The sequence below is a fragment of the Maylandia zebra genome, linkage group LG23 (assembly GCF_041146795.1).
Source record: "Maylandia zebra isolate NMK-2024a linkage group LG23, Mzebra_GT3a, whole genome shotgun sequence".
NCBI classification, from domain to species: domain Eukaryota; kingdom Metazoa; phylum Chordata; class Actinopteri; order Cichliformes; family Cichlidae; genus Maylandia; species Maylandia zebra.
In genome coordinates, this window is record NC_135188.1 from 41,704,312 (window position 1) to 41,715,857 (window position 11,546).

Sequence of the window (11,546 nt, forward strand, 5' to 3'; positions counted from 1 at the left end):
ATTTTAACTGTAACTTGATGGTTTTGTATATTTGTGCACTAATTGATACCATAGACCAAGTTGTAATTTGATTTAGTAGTTAGTGCAGTTATTATTGAGTTGCAGTTATTTGTTTGTGCAGTCTGTGCATTTGTTAATCCCATGTCCTCGATTTGTATAGTGGACAGTTGCATATGGAATAAAAGGAGCAAATGATACAGAAGTGTATTTTATGCGTTTATTGTTGCGCGTCATCTGTGTCCTCATGTTTAGCCTGCCGCGGCCATTGGTTGGTTGAGCCGCAACACTAACCCTAACCCTAGCTCAACAGACCACAATGCCCTGGACTGTCAGTATTATTACATGCTGTGAACATAAGTAGCTTTGATCACAGTTTATGTTGTAAAAGAGAAGGAATATTGGAAAGAAAGATCAACATTGTGATATTATTTCTTCCAAACTGACCAGAAACATGCTTGTCAGACTCTCACAGCAAAGGATCAGACTCACTGTGCATGACAGCTCAGGCCAATGATGTCTTTTAGATTGTCAGTTGTTTAGTGCTTCTGTACAGTTAGGGTCACCGTCTCTATTTCAGAATAATTAATATGCGGAAAACAATAAAAGTTGATTGTCTTCCAATATTCTAGCATAACTAAAATCTTTGACTTTGTAAGTACATATTATTAGTCCTAATGCCAGTATGATTCTTCATAACTCCTGCTTTGAAATACTGAACTTTAAAATGTACCTGATGAAAGATCATTTACAGTGGCACTCTGTCAGGATCATTCTGACTGTAAGATCACTGTATTAATCTGAATCCTTCTGCAATGTGCTGTGAATGAATGCTGATGCAACTCACTGTGGGAAAGCTGTTAATAAAATGAATCTGTGACACATGCAACACATTCACAGAGGAAGAGGACACAAAGGGAGGACACGCAGAGGCTGTGTTGAAGTCAGAAATCCAAATCTTTAGTCAAAAACAGGCGGCGGTAACAAACAGGAAGACAAGCAGTCCATCAAACAGTCTACAGGGTCAAACATACAGAGAATTCAAACAGCAGTAAAAAATAACTGGACACTGAAAAACTTAAAGCAATGTGAGACGCAATAAAAGGAAGCAGCGCAGTATATTCACTGAATTATCATCAATTACAAAAGAGAAAAACAACGATTTCTAAGGATTATTTTCTTAAATGCAGTTAGAGTGTGGCTGGTAAAGATGGAGACATACAGAATGTAAACTGTGTGAGTTTGTGAACTTTGTTAGTAACAAATGAGGTAAAAAAAACAACCCCAAAACAGACAAAACACAGAAAGAGGCTCTCAGTATTCATTAATAATTAGAAAGAAACATTCTGGTCGTGGATTTTTACAGTCTCAGTTCCGCTCGCTGTCATCATTATAATCATCATGATCAATGGTGAGGTCCTGAGGTGGGCGGGGCTGTCTCTGGTGATGTCACCACGAAGGAACAGCATCTGGCATGTGTTGCTGAAACATCCCAGTACACTGGTGTAGTTTCCTCTCCAGCTGTTTGACATGTGACACTTGAACATTAAGGGGAAGAAGAAGAAACAGTGTTAGGTCAGGTGACCACATGGTTTCTAAAGTAACTGACAGGAAGTAACCAGGCCGTTAGAAATGGATGGCATGTGTTTAGAGTTACTGGAGTTGGGTAACTCTACTTACCAAAAGCAGAAGCACACAGATGAAGGATCAGATGCTGAATGTTGCAGGAACATGCTCATGTGTGGTGGTCATTCAGTGCTGCTCCGGCAGGTTAGACAGTCCAAGACTGATATGCTGCCCATCTGAGAGTTTGAAAACACACATGCAAAGATTTATTTTGTATTACAGTCAAAGTTGGATGTTCATTTTTGTCCTTTAAAAATGTTTGTGTATTTGAAAGCACTAACATTTAAGGATGACTTGGATCGTCTCCTTTAAAGGGGAGACAAGTGTATCCACTGATCTACGTCACTTTACCTGGATGATGACTCCTCTCCCCCTCACTCAGAAACACTCCTAATATAACCAAGCAAATAAATAATATTGAAGATTTACTTACATCATTACAAAAACAGCAAAAACATCTCCCTTTGATTCTATTTCTCCATTCCTGCTGAACATCAGGCAACAAATATCTCAATAAATCACAGTAAAATGTAAAGCACATGCTTTCTCTGCTTTGTCTAACCTCTGCAGAGCCTCTGTCAAGAAAAACATACTGTAAGCATAAAACAAATATACATTTCATAACACGTCACTGGACAAACCTCGGTCAGTTGATTTCCTCTGTGCAGACGAATATCAGTGACTCTGCTGGTTCTTCTGGGGAAACACCACCGTCTCTCCACACCGTCACCATCTGTGAGCACAAACTGCTGCTCTGCTCTGCAAGCATGTAGGAAATCACATATCACACACACAGGGGTGAAGAAACATTAGAACTCAACTTTGGATACTTTAGATCTAAACAGATCAAAGTAGCTCTTAGTTTCAGCAATCAGTGAGCAGACAAACAATGATACCAAACTGATTCTGTATGAATACAATATGGTATTTTCTTTTTTTTTCTTTTTTTTTTCTGCCTGTCCCATTTGGTTCTTTAGCCATCAGAATTGTTGTCTGAAGACCAACAAGGATACCCAATGGATTTACTTTGCCAAATGGATCATCGTGGCATTGCCGTATTGGTCCATTTGGTCGATCTTTGTTTTTATTATTTATTATATTTTATTTTCAGATGTTACAGACGGGACAGACATGAGTGAGGGATAGGAAAGGGAGAAAGAAAGAGGAAGGAAAGGAAAAACAGAAGGGGAGAGGGACAGTGAGAAAGGGGGGGAGAAAAAAAATAAAAATCTCCTGGATCACCTGTTGAGAGAAGAATAGAAAACAAGCAAAAAAAACCAAAGCAACATAATAAACACAACACCATCGCATTAATCTAGCTAAGTGTAAACAGCAGTAAATACTAAATATTCAATGTTGTTGTGCAGCACGCAGGACAGATGTGCTTCGAAGTAGCAGCCAAGAAAGGTGTAATTTGGGTCTATGAGCAGTGAACACCCGTGTGCATACCTGTGTGGATCAGCGCGCTTGTATTCCAAAGGTTTCTCCATGTAACGATCTGCTAGGGAGTGTGGGGGGGCCACAGCCCCGTCCTCCAGGGTGTGAAGCGGGTATGGAGGAGATCAAAACTCCAGACATCCAGAGGCCCCCAGAACACAAGAGACCATGGAAGACCAACAGAGGGGCAGCCGCGCCACTGTTCCAGTAAGAGCTGAGGAGAGTCCCAGATGAGGGTTCACTCAGCAGCCGCGGAGCAGAAGCCAGGGGGAGTTGCAGTGACGCGCCCATGAGCTCCGCCGGCCCCCAGCTGTGCCTGAGTGACCAGCTGGATTGTCCAGTGACAATATGGTATTTTCAATACAGGTGTCAAATTAATTTATTAAAACTAATACGGATATATGTATATTTTTTTTGACAAATTAGTTTGCTAAATTATAAGAATATATTTTTATCCATCCATCCATTCACTTCCGCTTATCCTTTTCAGGGTTGCAGGGGGTGCTGGAGCCTATCCCAGCTGTCATAGGGCGAGAGGCGGGTACACCCTGGACAGGTCGCCAGTCTGTTGCAGGGCCAACACACAGGGACAGACAACCATTCGCACTCACTTTCATTCTCACATTCACACCTAGTGACAATTTGGATTATCCAATTAACCTATCCCCACAGGCTGCATGTCTTTGGACAGTGGGAGGAAGCCGGAGTACCCGGAGAGAACCCACGCAAACACGGGGAGAACATGCAAATATAATATATATTTTTTTTTTTTTTTCATTTAACAATTGCAACTGAAAGAAATTAAATATTGAACAAAAATATATTGTCACATTCTGAGCATGCTCAGCATGCTGACAGACTTGAAGTTGCTACAGATTTTAAGACGTGATAATTATAGGGAAGAAACTTCTCTTTTTCATCCGTTTAATCAAACATTTGATGCCTTAGATGTCTCAGTCTATAGCGTTCTGCAACTACAACTAACCTGAAGCTTGGATTTGGCTACAGGTGCCCCTGTACATCCTTCTCAGCAGCACACATGTGGGTACCATTTAATCCCACTTCTTCCTGAGCTTTGCTTCATCACAAGACCAAAGGTGGCATCCCGTGTCACAGTCTTATCATCATCCAGAAGAAACATTTGAAGAAACATCATGGAGAAGAAACATTTACGCGCCTCCTGGTTTTGTTTTCTGATCCTGCGAAAAGAATGAGGACAACAAAGCCCAGAGAACACGAGATACACAACATCCAACATTCACACTCAACAGCCTCCATAAATGAAGAGCACCAGGTTGGTTCAGTTATAGTAGATATGAGCATACTTCACATTACTGGGTATGAATAATAATGAGGAGGCAAACTTTGAAGATGCAGAGCATGATGTCCCATCATCAGACTGTAAACAAACATCCACCAGGCTTCTTTGTTGGCAGAGATGATGATTCTCCTATCAGGGATCAGTAGAGTGTATTAACCTGTGGTATAAGCAGCAGTCACTGAAATATTACAGTTTCAGATAAGAAAGCCAGGATGGGAGGGATCTCTGCAAACTGACTTACCTCTGCAAGTGTGAAGCTCAACAAAAATCTGACTCTCCCATCACAGACAAACAAAAAACTCCAGCTGGGAGATAGAAAACGCTGTCTGGGTCCTGCTGGATGTTGCTGGTCAGGGTCCACACATTAGCAGAGTGCTTCTTGGTCCCACTGACCCATGTGGACAGTGACTGTGGAGAACTGTTCTGGAAAACAGAAAAGAGAATTAAAATAACAAAAAGCCAAACAGGATTTCCACAAAGACTCTCTTGGAATCAGCAATCAAAAAATCACTGGTTCATATTTCAATTAAATATGAACAGGTTCCTCAAATGTACGCAGTTCAGATCTGATTTAATTTAATTTCCTTCACACAGCACATTCGTCCAGGCTGACAGGTAAACATAGAATTAATCTCTGGTAACATGACTCATAGTAGAGATTCAGTAAGAAAGATTGCAGGCTCTAATATTATTACCACACAATCCAAGGACACACCAACAGCTCAGATTTCTAGAACTATTTAAACAAATGACTTCTGAATATTCAATTCATGTTCACAGTGAGAGGGTGGGGAGGTGTCGTGGAATTTTTAAAATAAAGTCTGCAACACAGAAAGAGCTGTGATCCAGCTATTTATTACTGCGCCAACACACATCAAACATCACAGTTCAGTCATGTCAGCGCTGCCACAGAAGTGGTGCTCCTCCTCCTTTATGCATTCCAAGGAAGAGGGAGGAAGTTACAAACTGATCTTACCACACTTCACATGTCTCGCTATGAAACATAAAGGATCAATGGTTATGCTGTTTTGTGCCCTTGGCCTTATCAGCACCTGTAAAGGGAGTTGTTTTCTCAAACTGCTGATGCTGAAGTAAGTTCATCTAGTTTTAGAAACTTTCACTGAACAGTCTATAACAGTGTCACAACTAAGCATATGCATAAGCACTTAAATACTTAAAATGAGAACAACAGAAAATTTCTTTTACAGAGGCTAGAGCCTGTCCCAGTAGTCATAGGTAGAGCACACCTGGACAGGTCACCGGTCTGTCAGAGGACTAACACAGAGACAGACATCAGAGTAACAAATCTATTTAAAATTAATGTAAGTTTGCTGCAGCTGTATGTATGAACATGTGTTTCTGTGCTCACAGTCCACCTCTCAGGAACCTGCAGTTCACTTTTAGTCTACTTTAAACAGACCTCACAAACGGCTGATGTGGCTGGATCAGTAGTCTGATTTAAGTACGATACCTTTGGCCAGGGATTAATCTGGTGCATCGCTTCACTGCAGTCTTACGTATTTTCCCCACACCTGAATAAAGAATACTGATATATACAAATAACAGCTTCAGCTGATGCAGCCTGACTCAATCCTAAATGTTCAGCACACAGAGACACAGAGGTGCCGTTTAAAGTTTAGTGATAACCTGAGTCACTGATCATTTGCAGTATTACAGAGTCTGGCAGTCTTTGCATGATGTCCATGTCACTGTAAGTTTCTAGCTGACTCTCAGGTGTGACAGGTGTGCCAGCAGGAAAGAGTAACAATAACCTGCATCCTGAGGTTTGTCATGCAGGATTAAAGGAGCCAGGCTTTGTTCACACAGCTAGGATTGTATTTTACACTGACCCTGGGTCAGTATAAGTATCACAGTTTAAACGAAGCACTGAAACTTGCACATATTTATTATAGATGCATTGAAGCTAATCGAGATATTTACTGTCAATCTGTGGCTGCGATTAAACACTTTACTGAAAACTTTATTAACTAGTAACTTCATCAGTCATGACAGAAGCTAATATTTCTGTGCTAACATCGTTTAAACAGTAACAGCTTTACTCCAATATAAGCTAACGTTTACACCGTAACTTTAAGCTAGCACCATAAAGACGGTAAAACACGTAATAATATCTACAAATGCATCTTAAAGCTGTTATATTAGCACTCGGTGTATTACTAACATAACCACATTAACATTACTGACACTCGCTGACTTTTAACAGTCATTCTATAAATGCTGTCCGTTTAAATGGTCTTACCTGTACACACTGCATATCCACCAGATTCCAGCCAGAGTGGATTCTGGAGTCTTCCACGCTCCTGTTAGTGATCCTCCATCTGGATGGATGAGAACAACCTTCTGAACAATCTAGCAGGAGATGGCCCATATCTATGGGACTGATTTGTGCTAATAACGCCCATTGTATGGACTGATAACAGCCGAAGCGGGTGAATAAAGTCACCCAGTAGCTAGCTGTGCCATTACCCAGCATACATCACTCCCTCCATAAATGCAATAAACGATACAAAAGTATCGTTCTACCTGTTTTTCAGGTAGTTGTTTACATTATATAATTTATTGTGTTCTGTATACGTCACTACAATGTGATTTGGAAAATGTCTAAATATACTGACAACAGGCACTTCCGCTGCAATCTCTTCAATCGGAGGACCCTGCACGTCAATTCTCGACGCGAGGGGGGTACCCTGCGCGTCCATAAGTGAAGCAGAGGGAGCCTGACCATGCGTCACACGTTTGACGAGTTGGGAGTGAGAACGTGTTGGCTCTCCCCATATTCCATCTTCACAAGCATATCCTATGTGGAGATTGAATAAAAATTAGTTGACACTAATTAATGGCACAAATAATCCAGTTATCAATTGCAGCACAGTAAAAAGAAGGAATCCTTTTTGAGCCATTACTTGTGTAAAGTATTTTCCCAAAAGACAAGGACACAGACAACAGGTAATACTGAACTAAATGTAAAACCTCAACCTTTTTCATTTTTACCTAAACTGTGTGCACAAAACTCTGGAGGGATCTAAATGCTAACGTAGCATCCAGTCAGGACATCTGCTACTGCTGTTTGCTCGTTATTTTTATGGGAGATCATTTTCAGGCTTCAAGTAGCACCATTATACCAAAATTTCACATTCTAGACATTGCTTTAGGTGTATTTGACCAAGAATTTGACTGAAAATTCACACGCAAGCTTTTTTTCAAGGCTGTGTCATTTGCCTGCAAACACCTTTCAGCTAGCTAAAACAGAATATTATGCTATTGTAACCCTGGTTAACATAGCTAACAACAAATAAAAGCCTGTTAGTAAAAACAGTCATAAGAAATATATTACAGGTGATAAATAGTCAATAAATAGATCATAATGGTTAGAAAATTCATTAAAAACATCAGCAATGATATAATTCATGGTATAGGATTTCATTTGTGTTTAAAAACATGTTAAAAGGGTACAGAACTTGCTAATTCATGGTGTTTTATGTTAATTCAGGTAAAATGGCTAAAATATGTGTTGAGACTCTTATTGTGAAAGGGCACGCTGCAGCGTGACTCCTGTGATTAGCCACACCCAATCGGGTTGTTCCTTTTTTTTGATGCTCGAGAGGGAGAAATGCAGACAGTCCTTGCAGAGCTGCTGCTTAAATGAGTGAAAAAATAGTAAAAATAAGCCAAAAATCTACTTAAAGCCATTTTTGTACTCTGGAGAATGTATTTTTGTTTTTCCGACCTGTCCTTGCCTTGGTGACGTTGTGAACATAACCGAACGGGACTTGGTGAGTTCAGAAATTGTCTTTTATTTCATGCAAGAAATTTTTGTTGTATTATATTGCTCATTTCATGCAAATGGAGAGCCAAGGTAGCAGATTTATGTTGTTTTATGTTAAAAACGGTGGATTCGTGCTTAAACGACACACAGGCTGCAGTTCAAAGGCCTTTGAAGGTGTTTCAGCGCGCCATATTGGCGTCACCTCATTTACGGCTAAATAAGCTGGAAAAAACGGACTTTTACTGTTATTTAAGGTAGGGCTGCTCGATTATGGCAAAAATGATAATCACGATTATTTTCACTGAAATTGAGATCACGATTATTTGACGATATTTATTTAACCCTTTAAGACCTACCATAGAACCAAGTCCACCAGAGCTTATATTATTTATTTATTTTTACATGCTGTAGTGCCATTTGTGGGAGCATTTCAAGTTGCTATACAACAATACAACTGTTATAGCCCATATTTTAATAATATGTATGCATTAAGTCCATAGTAATTACATAAATTGCAAAAAAGTGCAATAAACTACAAAAAAAATTGAAAATCGCTTTTGTTTTGTTTACATATATTTCTACTTGGAGAAATTTAAGAGGTTTATCCCTCAAAACTTTAAATACAATAAAGTTGCAAAAAAATAGTTTCCCACCACAGGAAATTTATTTTGAGTGTCTTCATAGTTTTATTTTGGAGATACAGCAATTTTTATATACTGCAGGAAAAACAAAACAATCCTATGATGCAAATTTGCAAAGAAAACAGCATGTGCATCATTTTACTGTGGGAAGTGTTACGAACAGCTGATAGTAACGGCAAAGCGTGTTTCTGGAATATTATGTTTTTGTTCCTGCAAGCGCTTTTTATGCAATTTTTGCAAAGCTATATGTGGAACGAAACCGTGACCGAGGACAAGCTGATGGCATCAGATGTAAGTACAACTCCTCCGGTTTCATATGCAAAACAAATTATTGCGCTAGCTTACACGGTTCAGATTCTACAGGGATTTAAAAATAGTTACGCAAAACGGAGCGTGCTGCTCTGACCGGCTTTAAAGGGTTAACAATAACTTTAAAAAAATAATATAAAATAGTGTGCAACACCACTGAAGTTTTTTTGTTTTTTTTTAACTCTCTTTTCAACCAACAGCAGTCACTCTCCTCTCCAAATAACTTCTGCTTAGCTTTCCGAGCTTCCCTCGGGTCCTCTTAATCAGCGGTCTCCAACCTTTTTTGCGCCACGGACTGGTTTATGCCCGACAATATTTTCACAGACGGCCTTTAAGGTGTCGCGGATAAATGAGGGAGGGGCTAATAATCGGCTCAGTGATTTTTAATGATCGTTGAAAGCCCAGATCGTAATCGTGATTAAAATTCGATTAATTGAGCAGCCCTAATTTAAGGGCTACCCGTGTGTTATTTTCGAATGTTTATGCACTTTATTTTGTTGTTATGGTAGGCCATTAAGGTTTGGATCGGGAAATGCTGAGCTAGAATCGGAGTTTGATCCGCTGAGCGAGAAACAAGATGGCGAGCCACCCACAGACCCATTGAACTGTACCGAGCAGGAAAAAGGAAAACGCCCCCTGCTGGACGTTGAGCTCTTTCGCTGAAAAAACTGGTAGGATTAATCCATACACCTCTGCAAAAGAACAGCGGACTTTTCAAAGCACTGGATAATCATTCGGAGTAATCCCAGGATTAATAGTTAAAGGACACAGAGACAACTTTCTTTTGTTTATTTGTTTGTTTAAGGGATTTATTCAGCCTTTTGCTGAATTGTTTTCAGTTTTACATTTATTTATTTATTTTTGTAATTTATTTTGGTCAACCTTACATTTTAATGCTGTAATGGTGTTAATGGAAATGTAAATAATTTTGTTGGGTTAAAACAAAATAAGAACTGGTTGAGAATTTAAAGGTGAACCTAGACCAAGATTAAATTAAATCTTGGGCCTAAAGAACTGAACTTGATTTAAAATAACACAGTGTTAATGCAAATAGATCAAAGGATAAACTTGAACTTAGAACTTGAAATAAATAAAACAATAACCTAGGTTGAAAATAACATCCTTCTAAAGCCAAATAAAAGGTTTTGAGATAAATAGGATGAACTGACAGAACATACTGAACTAAGAAGGGGAAAGAAAACATCTTGTTTTCCTTAAATGTGTGATGTTGAATGTTTTATGTAATGTGTCTATAACTGTCTATTCTCTGTCTTCACAAAATAATAAGCCGGCAATTTAAACGTATTTACTGGTCTGTGGTCTTTATTACATGCTACGCTCATTACTGCTCTAGTAGTCGAACCTAACTGGTCCTAGTATACTGTAACGACTCCAGAAGTGTTACAGAAGTGGCGAGCCAGCCAGGAGTAGTAATTGATCCCTCAAGCTTTTTTCCTGACCCAGACCTCAAAAATAGGCCAAGTCCGGCAAAATGGAAATAGTTGACAGAGAAAATGTTAAAATCCCAAACTCAGTTATTGTTAGTGGGATTACAGGCACAGACGCTGATGAAGCTTTAAAAGACTTTTTAAGCAGATATGGTCGAACAGCAAGAACCCTTAAGATAGATGACCCTAAGTCTTCTTACCACAAAAATGCTATTGTAGAGTATGAGAGTGGATCTGCTCTGTCGACACTTGAACCCTTACTACCCTACACACTTGAATGTCCGAATGAAGTCACTTATCAGATACGAGCCCTGTCACCTGAGTACATCGCAGCTGTTATCAACGTCGCCACCAACAGTTTTTTCAATGAACTGCAAAACATTGCTAGACTTAGTGGCAAATCTTTTGAAGCTGTTCTGCATGAACACCTTTCCCAATGTGCTCAGTCAGTCACACACAGCACAGAAGCTCCTACCCCAGATGCACATAGTGAACTAACAACCCAAGTACAAGCAAATGACCAACCTATCCAAAGTGAAACTGCAGAACTGATCAAAGCTAACATATGCATCAGCGATTCTGAGTCAGACAACCAGACACAGCCAGATCTACAAACTACCATTCCACAGAGCTTTATAACACACCCTGATGTGCAAAAGGTTGTAGTAGAGGACATAGTGCGAAGTGAAGCTCTTGTCTCACCAGTGAGCGCCTCCTTCCGCCTCAGAAATTTTTCAGGCAAACTGCCCTGTCCTAGTCATGAGGTGGACTTTGATACATGGCGCCACAGTGTAGAGCTCATACTTCAAGATCCCAATCTGTCTGACTTGCAACGCTCGCGGAAAATCGTAGACAGTCTTGTACCGCCTGCTGCCAACGTGGTGAAACCTCTGGGCCCTTGAACTACTCCATTCAGCTTTTGGCACTGTGGAGGATGGCGACGAGCTTTTCGCCAAATTCCTCAACACATTACAAGATGC

At 39.9% G+C, this 11,546-nt stretch overlaps 1 long non-coding RNA gene across 4 annotated transcripts; it reads right to left on the reverse strand.

Annotated features, from left to right (window-relative positions):
• Nucleotides 1–946: 946 nt before the first annotated feature.
• LOC143415155 (uncharacterized) lies at nt 947–7,002 on the reverse strand. Of its 4 annotated transcripts, none has more exons than XR_013095780.1 (8): nt 6,642–7,002; nt 4,623–4,799; nt 4,046–4,538; nt 3,073–3,388; nt 2,265–2,382; nt 1,905–2,013; nt 1,678–1,799; nt 947–1,535 (listed from the first exon to the last, which is right to left on the reverse strand). It is a non-coding gene; the product is annotated as an uncharacterized LOC143415155 (long non-coding RNA). The 4 variants fall into 4 exon arrangements; XR_013095778.1 differs by having other exon boundaries at nt 4,046–4,510; nt 4,623–4,804; XR_013095779.1 differs by having other exon boundaries at nt 3,073–3,274; nt 4,623–4,804.
• Between the last annotated feature and the right edge of the window lie 4,544 nt (nt 7,003–11,546).